This window comes from Sarcophilus harrisii, chromosome X, assembly GCF_902635505.1.
Source record: "Sarcophilus harrisii chromosome X, mSarHar1.11, whole genome shotgun sequence".
In the NCBI taxonomy this organism is placed as follows: Eukaryota; Metazoa; Chordata; class Mammalia; order Dasyuromorphia; family Dasyuridae; genus Sarcophilus; species Sarcophilus harrisii.
The window spans coordinates 48392860-48411964 of record NC_045432.1 but is presented as its reverse complement, the minus strand read 5'-3'; the positions used below and the strand labels follow the sequence as shown (position 1 = coordinate 48411964).

Below are 19105 nucleotides of genomic sequence, written 5' to 3'. Positions count from 1 at the left end.
CATACCCTTTGAACAAGCAGTATCACAGCTAGGGATTCGCTAAAGAAAAAGGGGACTCATATAGTCAATCATATTTATAGTAGCACTTTTTGGGGTAGGGAAAACTGGAAATGTCCTTGGGTTAGAGAATGGCTCAACTTGGGTTTATGAATGTAATAGCATAAAACTGCATCATAAGAAATGACAAGTATGACACAGTCAGAGAAACTTGGGAAAACTTGCATGCAGTGATGCAGAGTGAATTGAGTAGAACCAGAACACAAAGACCACAGGAACAGAAAAGAAAACAACTCTGAAAGACTTCCTTCCGGACTCTGATCAAAGCAGTGACTAATCTCTCTCCAGCTCAGATAAGTGATGATGACTCAGACTTCCGGTCTCCTGGCAGAGGTGTAATACATCAGCGGTTCAGATGAGAAATACATTTTCAGACACAGCCAATGTGCTGATGTGATTTGCTCCATTCTACTTGTTAGAAGGAAGGGTTTCTATTTTGGGGAAAGCAAGGAAGGGCGAGTTAAAAAGTAGCCATGGCAGGGAGAAGGGAAGCATCAAAAAACATTTTAAAACAGGAGAAAAAAATACAAGGTAATTAGGGAAGGGACCCAAAGAGGACAATTTTGTTCAATTTAATTTATACTAAAAAAAAAAAAAAAAAAAAAAAAAAAAAAACCCTCAGTATACACGATTTAAGTGGATAGGCTCAAATAAAATCTTCCTCCTTTTTGTTCTCTGTAAATGGCAATGTTTCTTTGTGGTGATGACTGGTAAAATCCTGATTTGAAAAAGGAAAAAGAAAGAAGGAAGAGGCTAGAATATTTCCTGCTTAATGCACTGGACCGGTTGTTTCTGTTGAACAGCCTTAGAACTGGAAGGGAACAACTTTGTAACATCTAGTCCAACTCTTTCAATGTATAGATGAGGAAACCGAGGCCCAAAAAGGTTCACTGGTTTATCGAAGAATACACAGTATTCATTCAGTGCCAGAGCCAAGATTCAAGCCCAGGGCCTCTGATGCTAACTCACCACACACAAATTCTGGCCCCTTGGGATCTGAAACCCTTCCCCATCATTTCTAACCATTTCAAAATGGGCAAATGCTTTTCAAGTTTCTCATTCTGCCCTCTCAAAATGAGGGGTCCACGCCAAACTCCTATTCTGTTTGTCTTTTCATTTCTCTTACCATGAGTGCTGGGATCCCATCTATTCTTTACCAGCTTCCCATCTCAGTGGCTTCAATACAACCCCTTTCTGTGTCCCTCAGTCTGTTCTCATTATCTTCCACTGCCTTCTCTGCCTCTAATTATTCTCCTTTGTCTTAATAGCTGGCCCCCATAATTGGCCCATTACTTCAAATGAGTCGCCTGTTTCCCTCAGCACCGATCCTTAAGTCAGAGACCTATATCAGACACACTTCCGGAAGAAGAAAAAAAAAAAAAAAAGCATAGTGATTGTGCTTTGTCTTCCTCCCCCTATTTCCGGAGTTTTAGAGAGCTTTCCTCTTCTCACAATTTCACCTGCTCACTCTCAGAGTCCTTTCCCTTTTTCTGGGGGTGTGCCTTTATTATACAATCTCTTTTTGTGCCTGAGGCCTTTGGTAATGTAAATGATCCAAGCTGCTACGTTTTCAGGCCCGGTATCCCAGATAGGGTCATAGGCGCTCCGCCCCAAGACCCCTCGGGCCATTTTCCTTCCCAGATTCCCAGGTAGAGAGATTAATGAGCTGCAGCCACAACTCTTAGAGCTCAGACACTATACTCCTGGCATTTGCTGCCTTTGAAGGTTGAGCTCCCCTGGTTTCCATGACAATCATCCTAGCTCTTTTAGACCCTCAGTTAAAGACTGACTCCCACCATCCAAATCGCCCCCACGTTCTACTCACCTAGTACTGCTTTGGTCGAATAGCAGGCCAAGAGAACTCCCTTTTTGTGAGCTGGAGAGATTCCAAATAGGAAGAGTCTCCCAGGGCAACCTGGACACTGTTCTCAATTCCCACCCCCCAAATGGGGATTCTGTGCAAATGTTTCATTGCCTTCTGGGATAGCCCAACCTTCCCGGTGTTCAGGAGACTAGAATCAGCTGGGTCATCAGCTGCAAGGTCAGGATTGGAAGATAAACAACACCCTTGCTTGCTGGCTATTAAGGGCTGAGGAGGAGAGATGCCCTTTGGTGAATACTGACTGATGGGCTGAATTCACCCAGGTGGGAACAAAGAAGGGCTAGCAAGTTCTTAGAACGCCAAAGCCCGGCAGTTTCCAGCAACTCCAGGGGCTTCCTGGGCTATCCTGTCCGCAGCCTCTCAAAGGGGGAAAGGTAATCCACCACCAGAAAGAGGAAGAAGCGAAGCTTGGGGGAAGATGGGCCAAAACAAAAGGTCCTTCAGACCTCCCGACTCAAGCAGAGAATGAGAAAAGGAGCTCTTAGGCAATCTTTTGTCCTCATCTTCTGTGGGATCAAACAAAGAGAAAACGGCTCCTTCCTACCCCTTCGAAACACAAAAATCCAAAGGGTCCCGGGGGGTTGGGGAAAGGGGGTCAGAACTTGGAGAACTACTTAGACGTCATCCTGTCCAGGGGTTCTTAACCTGGAGCCTCTGAACCTGGTTTTTTTTATAGGTTCTGTTAACCTTATTTCAATACAAGTGATTTCCTTTGATAATCACACACACAGATAAACATGTGTATATTATTATCTTATGCATTTAAAACCATTATGATGAAAACAGATCCACAGGCTTCACGGGACTGCTGAAGGGATGGAACATACACACACACACACAAAATCCACAAGTGTTCCATTTCCACACTCAGGAACTCCAAAATTCTTTCATAAAACATAAAATGTTATCTTTCCTTCTCTCCCCATCCTGACCTTCTCCTAAACCTCATCCTCATCTTTGCCCCTGAATTTTTCCGCCTCTCAGCACCATCCCAGGCCCTCATCTCTGCTCTGGCTGCACTCCCCAAGCACGCCGAACCCATGCAACTCTAGCCTAGCCTCTCCTCTCGAATTCCCTCCCTGACCCCCTCCCCCAACCCCATCCCAGCGCGGATTCGGCCAAACCTTAACCCCGAATTAGGCCTTTGGGAGGACATTCCCGAGCTGTGCTGACTGGGGCCACTACTCCAGATCCAAACTGCACACAAGAATAGTACTTCTCCAGAACCCACAGTCAAGCCCACTACTCACCATGGCCACTCTTCTCTCTTCAAGATTCCCAAGTCGCCCCTTTCTCCCACTAGCTCAGCTGAGCGATTCACCTCACGCTTCACTCAACATTTGAAGCTCTTTCCCAAGATCTTTCCCCTTCTTCCCTCTTGCTTTTCTTCCGCCTGCCATTCTCCCCAATCGTTTCTTCCTATGCTCTGGTCTGTCGGAAGGAAGTAACACCCGTCCAAGTTCCTCCTTCCTTAAAAACCAGCCCTCTTCAGATGGTAAGGAGCTCACCGGGAACTCCTATCTCTCCTTCCCTTCTCAGCTGAATTCCTAGACAAGAAGCCTTCTCCATTTGGTGCCTCCAGGTCCTCTCCTCATTTTGAAATCCTCTCTAGTCTAGCTTCCAATTCTAACTGCTCTCTACCAATGAACTCTTACTTCTCCACCTTAGTGATCTCTTCTCAGTCCTCGTGCTTCTTGTGCTATTTCTAGCATTTCTCAGTGTAGAATGCCTCCTTTAGCTGGAGACTCTAGTCTCGCTGTTTTGAGGACACTGTTTTCCCTTGCATTTTCTACATGTCCAACAACTCCTTGATCAGCTATTTGCGGATCTCCTAAGACTCTGGCCTGGACTCTCCTCTCTTTTTTCTCTCTGCTCTCTTGCTTATCAGCTCATTAGCTCTCATGGTTTCAATTATCATCTTTACACAGATGATTCTCTGATCTATTTATCCATCCCTAAACACTGTCCAGAGCTCCAGTTACAAATGATCAATTCCTTAGTGGCTATTTCCAACCAGATGTCCTGTAGAAATCTCAAATTTACGATGTCCCAAACCATACTCATCATCTTTGCTCCCAAATCCACCCCTCTTCAAAAATTACCTTTGACTATGAAGGGCAACCCCATCCTTCCTATCAGCTAAGTTCACAGCCTCAGTGTCCACCTCAAGTTTTTTTGGTTGTTGTTGTTTGCCCCCCCCCAAATACATCAGTTTCCAAATTTTGTCCTTTCTCTTTTCTCCATTTTCATAGCTATTGTGATAGTCTGAATCCTCATCAAATGACACCGGCGCTATTTTTTTTTAAGTCTTCTACTTCTGTTCCCAGTCCCAAGTCTCTTCTCACTCAAATCCATCTTCCAATCAGCTTACAAAGTGACCTTCCTAAAGCAGGAGTCTGATGTGACCATCACTCCCCACCCCCAAACCCAATCAATTCTAATGACTGCTTATACCAGTTAGTGTGAAATTTAAATTTTTGATTAATTGGTCCCTTCCTTCGTTTACAGCCTTTCCATATTACTCCCCTCCAAAATTTCCCGCTTTTGCACTGGTTGTCCCCCATTGCCCAGAATCTTCTCCCTCCTAACATCCGAATCTTAAAATCCCTCGATTCCCTTAAGACTCAGATCAAGTTCTCTCCCCCTGAGAAGGAAGGACCACCGCCACCAAAACCACAAAGTCCAACCTCCTGCAGGTAGCCTTTCTCACTCTTGAAGCTGCTAAACCTATCTTCTATCTACTCTGTATTTTCTTTGGTTTGATAAATTGGTATGTATCAACATATGTATATGCAGTCTCGTTCGTGAGAATGCATGCTACCTGAGAGCAGGAAAACACGTTTGCTTTTGCTTTGTGTCTCCACTGCCTAGAAAAAGTACCTGATGCTAGCGCCGCACTTTAGAAATAGCGCCAATTGCCAACATTCACTGCATTTTGCAGAAGGTAGGGGAGTTCTAGAAATACACCATGGGGGGAGCAAGAAAGAAAGTACACAGATCATTCTTGTTTCTATCTGATCATCCATCACAGTAGAATGGAGAGTGAGTTAGTTTTGGAATCAGGCCAATCTGGACTCTGGTCCCGCCTCTCACAGGCCACAGGCCCTATGGCCTTGGGCAAAACAGACCATTGGTGCCCCCAAACAACTCTGGAAGATGTTAACTTGCCGGTCAAACTGCCAATTTTGGTTTGGCAGGGGGACTTTCCTTGTGAGGACTTCTCTGAACTAATGAAAACAGAGGTCATGCCCCGAAAAAAATCCTAAAGCCTAACAAAATGCAGACACAATTATGCTCTCCTTGATCCTTCCATTCTGTGTTCAACCTCCTCAATGTACAGATAACAAGAGAGGGAGTCCAAGGAAGTCAAGTGATTTACTCAAGGTCACACAGATAAATAAGTAATGGGTCTCCAGTGATCAAGGTTTCACTCCCGGTCCCCCACCTCACAATCCAGTAAACTTTGCCACCATATCAAACTACTTCTAACAAATCTTCTTTCCCTCTACCATCTGCCATACCACACTTGCACATTTCCCTTTCTCATATTTTTATTTTCCACCCTAATTCATGAATTAGGAATATTAAAGGAATATTTGATTCAACCTAGGCTACACCCACAAAATGGGATCCCTCTGTAGTCAATCAACATTAAGTGCCTTCTATGTGCCAGGCACTATGCTAAACACTGAAAATTAACATACAAATGATATACATATATAGTGAGAGGAACAAAGAGAAGGATGGACACGGAGACACCGGGACACAGGGACATGGAGACACGGGGACAGACTGGGAGATAGATTTGGAGACAGACACAGAGGGAGACAGACATGGAGATGCGGAGGGAGAGAGACATGGAGACATGGAGGGAGACAGACACGGAGACACAGAGGGAGAGAGATACAGAAACATGAAGGGAGACAGACACGGAGACACAGAGACACAGAGACAGACACGGAGACACGGAGGGAGACAGTCACAGAAACAAAGAGGGAGACAGACACACAGATATGCAGACACACAGACATGGAGACAGACATGGAGACACAGAAGGGGACAGACACAGAGACACGGAGGGAGGCAGACACGGAAATACAGAGGGAGACAGACACGGAGACACACAGACATGGAGACAAGGAGACACGCAGAAATGGAGACATGGGGAGTGAGTGTTATTTGTCCTTCCCTCTTAAGAGGACCATGGCATCAGGAATGTGATAACATGGTTTACAAGGGAATTGGACTTGTGAGGGGGGGCTGTGCAAGGTCACCTGTCTCATTTTTCCCACCAGAGACATCTAGATCCAGTGGCCAGATAGAGATCAGGACAACTGAAGATGGCCCTGGGTGCAATGGGAGACTTTTGGCCTTTCCCAGGTTCCAGTTTGAATAAGGCAATGCCCAGTCAGCGATTAAGGCTAGGTAAGAACTGAAGCAACAATTGGCCTCTATTACCTTGTCAAACAAAAAAAAAATCAAGGAACTCTCAGGGGTCATCTTCCAATATAAACATATTGGTTTAAACATATTACACATATATATTATACATATTGGTTTATATATTCATAGGCCACTTTCAGGTTTCATATAAGACAAGTTTGCAGGAGGAAAAGTATAAGCTATATTCAGATCAAAAAAGTATTTCCCTGCCATAGATTTTCCTACACTGATTTATCTACTGCCAACATATTCTAAAATGAACATGTGCTGTCCTTTTCAGGGCAGACAGAGAGGATCATTATAAAAGAAAGTACAGTTATTCCTGTACCCTCATCAAGATGCCTCTTTCCTCCCTCCATTCCTGTCTCCACTGGGCTGGAAGGACAGAGTTATTATCTTCAACCCTTTCAACAGGTCTGCAAAGCAAAGAGGAGATGCAAGCAGTGAGCTGGGACTGATGAAGCTGTCTGGTCCTTCAGGAACAAAACACAAAGTGTGCAAAGTCCAAATGTGAAGAGAATGGCAATCTGAAATGGGAACATTAACTTTGAATCATGTCTCCCCTTCTTTGTTTTTAACCAATATAGGAAAGCTTCACTAATCGCTAAAGACAAGCAATTCCACGCACCCTTTGGCAGTCTGGCAAAACATTCAGACCCCTTCTCAGAAGCTTCTTTTCAAAGAATTGAAGGAAATGCTCAATTTTAGTGAAAATTTTACTGAAAATAGAGATGTAATTTTTCACACCCAAATTTATGGACCCCCTACTAAAATCTATCTATAGACCACGAATTAAGAAATGTCGCTTTAAGAGATCTTCCAAAGTGAAGAAGAAATGAGAAGGCATCTGGATTCCAATTATCTTTGCCCCCAACTACCCTGTGACTCTAGGTAGGTCACTGTTCATTAATAAACCAGAGCACTGACATTTTATCCTTTCTTCTATCCCCATTTCATTTATTCTTGAGGAAAATCACTTTGGCACATGACTGAAAGGTGGAGTAGAGGAAGAGAGAGATTTGAGGCTGGGGCACCAATCAGCGGCCATTGCTGTTGTGAGGTGACAAGGGCCTGTACCAGCAGTGGCAGAGGAGAGAGAAGGGAGAAGAAAGCAGAGATGTCACGAAGACCAAAACCACAGGACTCCGCAAATGATTAGATATAAGGCTGAGAGAGAACAAGGAGTTGAGGATAACGCCTAGATGGCTTGCCTGCCTGTATGACAAGTCATTAATCTATAATAAGAGCCTTGAATACTTTCAGATAGTACTTTGGCAAGCAATAAATCCAATTTCAATTGACTGGATTATTTCTAGGAATGATAACTTGGAGCTTCTTTCTTTCTAATGATTTTATAGTTTAATTTATTTACATGTCTCACCTAACCCATGACATATATCAAAAATCCAGATATTCAAAGATAGTTAGCACTTAGGTGTATTAGAGATCAAAACTGCTCTAGCTTAGTTTTCTTTCCCTCCTTCTTTTCTTCTATCTTCTCTCGCTCCCTACTTCTCTTTATCTCTCTTTACTTTCTCCTCCTCCTTTTCCTCCCTCCCTCCCTTTTCTTTCCCTCTCCTTCCTTCCTTCTTTACACCTCACCCAAGCCTGTGTTTTCATTGCTTTCTGGAGCTCCCAGGGAGAAAACTCCCCCTAATAAGGCACAATGGCTACTGATACAATCTCTCTTAGTATCTTCTGGGCAACATTTAGGGTCAAGCCCACACAGCCAGGATGTGTCAAAGGTAGGACTTGGACCCTTCCTAACTGAGGCAGACTTGTTACTCACAAGGTTACGTGGGATTTTTTTTCATGGAAGCCTTCCATTTGGACTTCTATCAAGATACCGTTCTTATTAGAGCACATATGTAATTTATTTAAAGTGAAACCAGAAAACTCACAAGTATTTATTCACGCTAATACCATCTGTACCTTAAAAACACCTTTTCTTATGCTGGTCAATTAGCGATTCCCCCCCCCCAACCAAAATGTCTGAATAAGAAAAGTCAATTATTAAACTATGCTAAATAAAGACAGAAGTCCAACTCATCTCTGAGCTATTACAAAAGCTACTTGAGAATGAGAAAAGAAACTAATGCTATAGAATATGATCTAGACTTCAACAGTGATTTTTCTATATTGCCCGGAGACCTCATTCTATCAGCTGAGGTTCAAGACCGGCAACAAGAAATACAAAGGGAAGGAACACACACTGATATGGAATTTCCTAGCAATTTGTCTAATAATTGTAGAGTAGTCTGAGGAGAGGAAAAAGACCTGATCTATTCCATTAGTTCAGCTAACCAAGCCCACATTTTTTCTTTTGCACAAAATGCCATTTCTTTATGTCAAATGGGGTCTAGCATCTGATAGCAAAATAATTGTCCCCAATTTAGCATATTAAGATTACCAGCTAGCTAATATGAAACACTTGAAGTGACAGTCTGATTTTGATCATTTTCCCATGATTTAATTAATTTGATGGAGAAATAAATCTCCTTAACTTCTAAAACTATATGAACCAGAAAGGTATAAAATGAGCTTATGTATTTTTCGCAAGTATGAAAACATATGTGGTCATTGTACAGTACATTACTATGCCAGTTTTCCTTCAAATGTGAGCTGAATCATGTCCTCTATATACACGGTGATGTATCTTGTCTCTCCGAGTCTTACTGCCTTTCTCTATCAGGATCCTATGATAGACCGCCATGGGCCAGGTACAAATAGGCCTTGTGGGCAGGAGAATGACATATTCATTAAACCCAAACATCCACAGCTTTTGGGCCACAGACGCTGGAAGATATATACATATCTATCTATCTATTTATAGATAGATAGATATGTATATATACCCATCTATTTCCCAACCTCCCCTTACACACGACCAAGGGCCCTTACCATTACATCCGTGCTAATTGTCTTAACCCACAAACCTTGTCCACCCGTTCCTGAACTCTGGTCTCACTTGCAACTCAACAGCCTGGAATGTGGTTGGCTTTGTCTAAGATAACCTGGCTGTTTTACATTTTCTCTTCTTTCCTCAAACACCTTGGGCTAGGATACTTGGACAAGGAAGGGTCAACACAATCGGCTAGCCTTGCCCAGTTGTTCCTGGGAGTCCTTGTCACAGTGTCACCCTTCCAGGGCAGCATCCATGTAGAGTGCCATGCGGCCCAATTACAATTGCTTCTGAGGAGATTCTCATGCCATCTCCCCTCCACTATGCTCATGCTCTTTTGCTAGGACTACTGTGTCAGGGAACAAGCTGTAATTCAAAGCATGACAATGAATTCAGCAGTCAGTTTGGGCCATATGTTGCAAGTATAAAATGTAGAATATGATAGAGACTGAAAAGATGATGAGAAAATCATGTATATACCACAGAGTGAAAAAATCGCAACCAATATCAGGAGCATCTCATGACAACCTCATGGGAAGGAAGATATGAAAGTCTCACAGGCATGGGTGGAATGTTATCTGCATAAGTGAAGGGAATGCCTACATCATGGAGGTCACAGATCTATTGGAAGTACAAGAAAATACGAGAGAGAAAAAGTAAGCAATAAAATGAACCTATTAGAGAATATGTGTACGACGTGGACTTTGCTGACAAATTTGGAAAGACTGAGAAAAGCTTGACTTCCAGAGGAGTCTCATAATTAGGCCAATCATGGTGGGGGCTCACATCTCAAACATGATTTATGTCACCCCCCCCCCCAAAAAAAAAATAAGACCAAAAATATTGAGATGGCAATTAGTTTCAAATTTGGAGTTTTATCAGTTTGTGAAAGATTCTGTATGTGAGATATACAGAAACCAACCCACACACTATGAGAGGCCACATGTGACTCAAGAATATAGTAACCAAAAGGGAATTTGGGTTTCAGACTAGCCTTTGTCACTTCCTCCTTTATAACCTTGTATGTTTCATTTCATTTGTCTGGGGTCTATTCTCCTCATCTATAAAATGAGGCAGGTGGGTGGGATGCCCTCTTGGGCTTCTATCAGCACTTAATGGGTCTCTAAGAGATACAAGGAAGACCACAATGGCTTGTAAGTTCCTCAAATATTCTTTGTTTAGATGAGAAAGCTGACCTGTTTCAGTGCCATCCCAGTAATAAGGAGACCTGGATTCCAAGTCAAGATCACTCACTAACCGTGACCTTGAGCCACTCAACTCTCTGAACCATAGCTGCTTCATCTGCCAAACAGATCATCTCTAAGGTATGATTATGATTTTAAAAATCCAAAATCCCAAAATGCACATGTTCCCAAATCATTGGCATCTTCTTATTCCCTATCATCTCTTGCTCTATAATTTGAGCTCCATCCCAACAAGACTCTGTTAGCCTTCACTTTCCCCCCACAAATCCATACATTAATGTAAGTCTCCCAATTCCTCAAAGATGCTTTTTACTCTACATTTTAAGGTACTAGGCCTAGTTTAGATCCCATGAAACCTCTTCACCCTCTTCCATTTATTAATTGTGGTGAGCCAGGCTTCCACATCCACTCTTTTGAGTAGAAATATCTTTATACCATTTGAATGATTAGGGAATCACCAGTTATAAACCAGGTAAGATGGAAGATGACCATCTGGTCCACCATTACCTCCTAAGATTCCATGGGCCTCCATATATTCCCAGATGCTACTCTCTGACCTTCCAATGCACTCAAAGGAGCCCTGGACCTTGCTATCCACTCTCCGCATGAACCCTCAGGACCCTGTAGCTCTGATCCTAAGTACTAAGGATAGAGGTTTGCACATAGTAGGCATTTCATTCAGCTTGGATTTAAATGCCTTAAGGATATGTCATCTTCCCAATTAGACTAAATTCTTGGACATGGTTCATGTATTTTTTTTTGACTCCTGTATTATCTAGTACAGAAATATGTGACAGACCCATGGTGTTTGAGATGGCCAATTGCAGAAAAACTGAAGAATAACATCACATGAAATGTACCACTTGGCTTTATAGACCTCTCTTGACCCATCTGGTCTTTGGGCATAGAGACTCAGAGCTCCAGAAAAAAAAAAATTATATATTTGCCTTATCACAGGGAGGGCATTTTGTTAATATGCATTTTTCTTTATTTTCTAAATCCTGAAATAAAACTTTTATCCTTTAATACAGAGGGTTCCAGAGGATTTTTATTTTTTTGCTGAGGCAATTGGGGTTAAGTGACTTGCCCAAGGTCACATAGCCAGGAAGTGTTAAGGATTTTTTTTTCCTTAGGAGTAATGGGCTATACTTTATTATTGGTTGTTAAGTTGTGTCCATCACGTGCAACTATGTGACTCCATTTGGAGTGTTCTTGGCAAAGATAATGGAGTGGTTTCCCATTTTTTTTCTTTATTTCATTTTACAGGTGAGGACACTGAGGAAAACAGAATGGAATGACTTACCCAGGTCAGCCAGCTTAATAAGTATCTGAAGCTGGATTTAAACTTGTGTCTTCCTGACTGCAGGCTCAGTACTCTATTCCCTATGCCACCTAACTGTCCTTTTACTACTGGGGTTGAGGTTAATTTTTTTACATTAAGTCTGAAGAATCAATCAATGGCATAGGAACTAAATAGATAATTATTTTTAAATGGAGAAGTTGTTGTTCAACCTTCTTTCTCAAAGAGGACCACTGACCTCATGAGGGTGACATCTTGACTTGCACACAAATTGGATTTAAGTAAGACAGAGCTGGGCAGGCCACAATGCTCAGTTATCCTGACTCATCATTTTGTGATTTGTCTCAAATGGACCCCCTTACTTATTCACAGGTTGTGATGACCTCGTATTTTAAAATCAGCCAGAGTCAGGAATTCATGTTAGGGGAAAATCGTCAATCTTTATTCTCAGTGAAGAAAGATCGGAGGTGGAAGAGAATCGGCAATAGCAATGTCAGCAGCTGAGTCAAGAAGCTAGCCAGACCAGAAGCCGTGAGACCAGCACCACCAAAGTAGAACCCAGGCAGCAATCACTCCCAGCCTCTCTTCCTGCCCCTGTGCCTCCACCCACCAAAATCATCATTTCCTAGACAACACATCAGGACTTGCACAGAGAGTGGGCGGGGGCCATTCTTTCTCCAAGCATATATATTTAATAGAGTATAGTCCAATTACTATTTAGCCTCACGTGCTTGGGACCTCAGTGCATCAACTCAAGCCTCAGCCCATTACAACAGGTCACAATGTGGTACAGAAGAAAGGCTGCTGGGAATGGAAATCGGATGACCTGTCTCTGAATTCTGACTCCGATACTTGCTACCTGGGTGATTTTGGACTTATCTGGCTTGTGAAATCATCATCTCTAAAATGAGGAGGCTACCTTTCCTAGTGGCAAGGAACTAGGAAACGAGTGGATGCCCATGAGTTGGAGAACAGCTGAGTAAGTTATGGTATATGAATTTGATGGAATATTATCTGTAAGAAACAATCCATGGGATGATTTCAGAAAGGCCTGGACAGACTTACATGAACTGATGCTGAGTGAAGTGAGCAGAATCAAGAGAACATTGCACATGGCAACAAAAAGATTATACAATGATCATCTCTGATGGACTTGGCTCTTTTCAACTCCAACAGACTTGTGATGAAGGGAGCCATCTGCATACAGAGAGAGGATTATAGGGACTTAATGTAGATCAAAGCACAGGATTTTCACCTTTGTTGTACTTTGCCTGCTTTGTTTTTTCTCTCATTTTTTTCCTCTTTTGATCTGATTTTTCTTGTACAGCTTGATAATTGTGAAAATATGTGTAGGAGAATTGCACATGTTTAACATATATTGGATTACTTGCTGTCTAGAGGAGGGGGTGGAGGAAGGAAGGGAGAAAAATCTGGAAAACAAAGTTTTGCAAGGGTGAATGTTGAAAAAACTGCATCTATTTTGAAAGTTAAAAAAACACTATTATTTAAAAAATTAAATGAGGGGGCTAGATGAAATGATCTCCAAGGTCTCTTTCAAGTCTATGATTCTGTGACAAAGGTTATAACTTTTCAGTCTGGATAATCTTACTACTGATTGGACACAGCCTATGTTAGCATTCACAAGGCAAAGTGGAAAACAGGAAATCAAACAGATATGCCAAAGAAAGATTGGAGGGAGAAGGGTAGGGTGTGGGAAGAAGTGAAATTGCCTTTTTTTTTTCTTGGCCCTGGAATTTCACGGGAATAAAGAATTCCCAGGGAGGATATTCCCTCTACCAGTACACATTAGCAACCATTCTGTGACTTCAGAACTTTAAACAATTCCTCAACTAATTTCCACTCATTAAAATTCTAGAATCTTATTTCAAAGCATCCCCTTCCATGTATTCTATGATTTCATAAAAACTACTCTAGCTTCTCTCTTTTCCCTCTCTGCAAAAGCTCTGTATTCTCCTCTGTCCAGGTTTTTGCTCATGTGGTTGTTTTTGCTTCAAATACCTTTGCTTCCTCCCCCCTTCAATCCTTGAGTTCTTCTCCATCCTTCCAACACCAACAGAAATGTCACTTCTTTCCTGCTCCCTCCACCGCCCCCCAAGAGAAGACTGGCCTTCCCAGTTGGGTCCCAAAGAAAATTCTGCTTTGGACTTTTTTAAGTCCTTAGTGTAAGAGCAGGTCTTATCTACTCAAGACAGTATGTGGCTTTGGAATGAAGTCAAACTTGGAATCACGGAATCTAGGTTCAAATCCTACCTCTGCCTCTTACTAGTACTGTGAGCGTGGGCAAACCCCAGCTTCCTAGGCTTCAGTTTTCTCATCTGTGAAATTAAGTGGGCGAACTAAATGACCTCTCCGGTCTGTTTTAGCTCTCATCTAGGTCCCTCTGACTCCCTAACTAGATTGAGCTCCAATAAGGCAGGGGCCACGTTTCATCTGAAGTTTGAAACTCCCCTTGTACTTCAGGCAGCACTCTGCCTACTGAATAGGCCTTCCATCTGTGAGCCTCCCAATCTAGGTTCTGGGTGACATGGGGCTCTGAGATTCAATATGTGTGGCCTTATTGAGCCAGAGCAGTGGCACAAAGGTTCAACTTTAGTTGGATCTTTGATGCACTCACACGGTGGAATGAACATTGGATTTGATCACAGAGGGCACAGCTTCGGGTCCCATCGCTACCGTTTATGAACTCTGTGACCTTTGGCAAATTATTTAATGTCTCCAGCTCTCATTTTCCTCATTTGAAATAAACAGGGAGTGAGAGTGGTTGGCTGCTAAATTTCCTTCAGCTCTAAATCTACAATCTTATGATCCTATAAAGTTTTTCAACTAAATGACTGGAAATCAGCTCCAAAAGGATCTTATCTTATTCAACTCTCCTTTAGGGAGGATGAAACTACAAACCAAGTGCGACTTGACTTCACTGGGCTAGAGTTTCCTTATTTATAAAATAAAAGGGTTGGGGCAGCACCTACCCCGGAGGCAAGAGGACATGAGTTCAAATCCCACCTCGGAGACTTGACACTTACTAGCTGCGAGACTCTGGGCAAGTCGCTTAACCCCGATTGCCACACAATTAAAATTAATTTTAAATGAAATTAAATTAATTAAATTTAAACATAAAATTAAAACAAGGAAATTACATTGGACAATCTCCAAGTTCTCAAATTTATGAGATCCAGAGAAGAATAAGTGACTGGCTTTCAGTGAGAGCAAGGAACGTGTTTGTCAGGTGTTCTGATTCCTCATGTGACACCCTACCGCACGAAGATTGCCCAGATCTATATCTTTGACCCTCAAAATAGTGTCGGAGGGTAGCCCCTGTCAGGAACGCAATTTTATTCTGACAAGGGCAACGGATGGACCCAGAACCACTTTCCAGACAATACAACTGGAACCTTAATCAATGCCTAGATTTTACCCGTGGCGGCTCCTGAAAGTAACAGACCAATAGCATCTTTGTAACATCATCTGAAGGAAATGAACACAGAGACCTTTTCGCAGGGAAATCATAGGATTAGAGATTTAGAGATGAAGGGGAAAGTAGATATTATCTTGTCAACTCCTCTTATTTCATCCATGAGGAAAAAGAGGCCCTGAGAGGGTGACAGGCTCAACATCACACAATATATTATTAAGCAGCATGATTGGGCAGAGCCATAAGTAGGAATATTTTCAACAGGGACAAACAGTCCTATGTGTGCGTGGTGAGGAGCAGGAGGGAGAAGTACGTTAAGTCATAGCACACAGGATAATCTGTCTGTAGAGGCAGTCACATGAGGGTGGGCCTTCCTATGCCACTTTCCCCTGGAGGGCCAGGGGAAAGAAAGACCCGGAAGCTACAGGAGCCCCGGGGTAAAGGGGGCAGTCACACCTCAAAGTGGTCCCTGACCTGGGAGGCAAAGCAAGGGAGGGCAGCTCAGCACAGACAAGAAACTGCAGATACCTCCCTCCCCAGAAAGAGCACACGCTTCTTAGATGTTGGCACCCCAGAGCTAAGCCCCGGGTGACCAATACTGGTTGCATCTCTGTAGCCGGTATGTAAATTCGGAACCTTGACTCCCCGAAACAAGAGACCATTTTGCCACGCAGTATGCATAGGCAGAGGACTACACATGCTAGTCAAAAGCACACATAAAGAGAGCTGCTTCAGCAGAGCTCAAAGCAAATCAAGCAGAAAAGCAAGAGCGACAGCTCTGGCCTCTAGGAAACACAGATAACATTCATTTAGTTGGAAATAGATTCCTTTGTCGCAGCTCCTGCACCTTTAGGGAACAAGCTGCGCCCCCCCCCCCTTTAGATAAAGGCTAAATAATTAATGTGCTCACACAAGCCACCACGCTGCTTTTGATGCAATAGAAATAAGCCAGTTCATTGCCATTTACAAACAAGATAAATAGGTGAACAAACAACACCTTACAACATTTAGTCAATTTCAGTACTGACCAGACACAATGCATTAGTCCCAAATAAAAGAGAACATAATTTTTTTTCGAGGTCTAAGAAGAGGAACACACTCGTGTGGAAATGACATGGATTCAGCTTTAGATCACCTATGGAATTGTTAGGTATGGCATGGACACATGCCCCCAGCCATGCCTGCTGCTTCTAAAGTTACAGCAAGGCAGCCAAGAAACTGGTCTGGGAATTCTAGCCAAAGGCCCCGCTCCTCCTTCCCAAGAGATTCAAAGGTGAACAAATTAGCAGGGTATCTGGATGACTAGGATCTGCATTATTGAACAGGCTAAAGCTGCATGGAGGCAGGAGCATCGCCTAACGACCTATTCCTTTCCCAGTTTTAAGGGCTCTTTTGTTTGGGACTCAAGGGAACCTTTTTTACCAATCAGTTTAAAGAAAAAAAGTCATTTCACCTGCAAGGCTTCTACTAGGCAGAGCCCCAAAGTGGGACGATTCCTGCTGAATGAGCTTGCTTTGGATGGTCACGTGCCAACACCATGCCTTCCCCTCCTAGCAATTCCTTTCTTCCCACTTCCTTCCTTCCTTCTACTTCCTCCATGAAGACACAAGACTCTGCCTGCAAATGCCGTAAGCAGAGAACCGCCCTCCCCCTCCAGATTCCCATGGAAACAGGAAGGAGCAGCAGAGACAAACACCCTTCGATCCTTCGGATGATCTGCTATACTTCCCTGATGTGGGCACCCCCTCCCTGGAAGCCAATCACCACTCCCTCCATGGCTTAGCTGACAGTTTTGTGATTTGCTCTGCCCCCAGGAAAACAACAAAAAGCGTCGCCTGGTGGCCAACCTTCTGGTAACGAGCCCCTCTGAAGCTGATCCTTAGATAAAAGGCACTCTCTCCATTCCTCAGCCTGCTATCTTAGGAGATGCTATCAGAGCTTGGGCTCCGCTGACAGAGCCTTCAAGAAGCCAGGGTCATCATCTCCGTGACAGGAGGAGGCGACAGAGTTAAACAAACTAAATGCATCTCTGTCTTGGGTCTGCATATACGTAATACCCATGCACACATAATACAGAACTATGTATCTTATGGATTTGTATTAGTGGGCATATATCTACAGGGATTTATTTTTGTGGAGGTCAGTCAAGGTTATGTGTACATACATGCACATATACATACATGTGCACACTGATGGATATACACATGTGTGTCTATACCTAGCCACACATGCATATGCACATACATGCAGGCATATGCTTCAGGAAGTTGTTTTCATTCTTTTTATGACTGTTATTTTTTTCAGCCCTGAGTATGTGAAGACATGCTTATTTTCATGTCTGCTACAAAAAGGAAATCGACCCTGCGGAATTTTGTGCCTAAATGGGGGCAAGATAGCATTTTGAAGACCTCCAAACTGACAGCCAGGAAAGGCTTTCATTCTGGAAAACAGGTGCTTTAAAGGAAAGAAAGAGGACACAGAGAGGTATGCTGAAAAGATCAGTAGCCTGAGTTGTAGAATCTGACTCATTTGAATGGGACTTCAATGATCCCTCCATGATATCTGAAGAAGAATCCTCTATAAAGTGAGTGGTCATCCAGTCCTTAAACTAAAAACATCTATCTATCAAGGCACCCCCTTTTCCCTTTTGAGGCAGCCCCTTCCATTTTGGAACAACTCAAACGGTTAGGAAGTTTCCTGGAACATTAGGCCTGTTTGCTCTTTGCATCGAGTCCATCTCTCTTGATTCTACCCCCTGAAGCCAAACAAGGCAAATCTTACCCCTTTCTGCATGATGGTCCTTCAAAGGCTTAAAGACAGCCATCATATCCTTCAGTTTTCTCTTCCAAACTGACCATTCCCAGGTCCTTCCACGGATCCCCATCCAAGTTGGACTCAAGGCCCTTCAACAGACTGATGGTCCTTCTCTAGCTCATCAATATCCTTCCTGAATGACAGCGCCCAAAATGAACACCTAAGTCTCTGAGCAGGGCAGAGTACGGAAGAATGATTACTTTAGTACTCATTTTCCAGCAGTAACAGCTAAAGACCTGGGATCTAGTACTGACTCTTGCTATGAAGTAGCTTGTATTACTTTATGCAAGTTACTTTCTGTCTCTGGGTCTCAGCATTTGTTCTAAAACAATAAGACTTTGAATAAGACTTTGGGGCTAGATGATCTCACAGTTCCTTTCTGACCCTGACTTTGTGGAATTGCATGATTAATGAATCACCTACACTACCCCTGCCGACTACAGAAAGCTCATTATATTTGGCCTAAGTACTGAGGCTCAGATTTCCTGGGAGATAATAGTATCCACAGATTAGCAGTGACATTCCTCTTCCTATTCACTTCTAAGACAGCCTGTCATCTTTACTAGTTTTCCACTAAGTCACACGCTGGATGGATAGAGGATAGATGGCTTGATATACACAAATACACATGCACCCACACACACGCACATGCGCAGGTACATACACACACACCACCCTCCTAAAAATTCCCTTTTCTTTCTAGTTTCCTTGCCTTTGGGGTGGAGGCAGGTTGTTGACAATGAGATAATGAATGTGATACCCACAGTATTTTGTATTGTAATTCTGCATCCTTCCAAGTACTCCAATGTTAATTAGCTATGTCCCATATAGATCCTCAGAGTGGAAAGAATCAGCAGCTCAACCAAATCTACTCTCTCACTTAACTCAAAATGAATACAAAAGGAGCTTAAAGAGGTTAGCCACATAGCCAAGAACTCGCAGAGAGACACTCAGCTTGAGAAAAATGTGCGATAATAAAGCAAGAAGATAATTAGCAAGGTTCCATTATGTAACTTGTGTGGAAGGCAGCAATGTTACAGAAAACCAAAGGGTGGCAGTAGAGAGCCAA

General features: G+C 42.9%; 1 protein-coding gene across 1 annotated transcript in view; it reads right to left on the bottom strand.

The window, feature by feature from the left end:
* Positions 1-16937, bottom strand: part of LOC100930391 (transcription factor YY2-like) — a 90103-nt gene extending 73166 nt beyond the window's left edge. Inside the window, exon 1 of the mRNA XM_031945063.1 lies at positions 16676-16937. The gene's annotated coding sequence lies outside the window, so the exon portion shown is untranslated. The remainder of the gene's footprint in view (positions 1-16675) is intronic.
* Positions 16938-19105: the final 2168 nt, after the last annotated feature.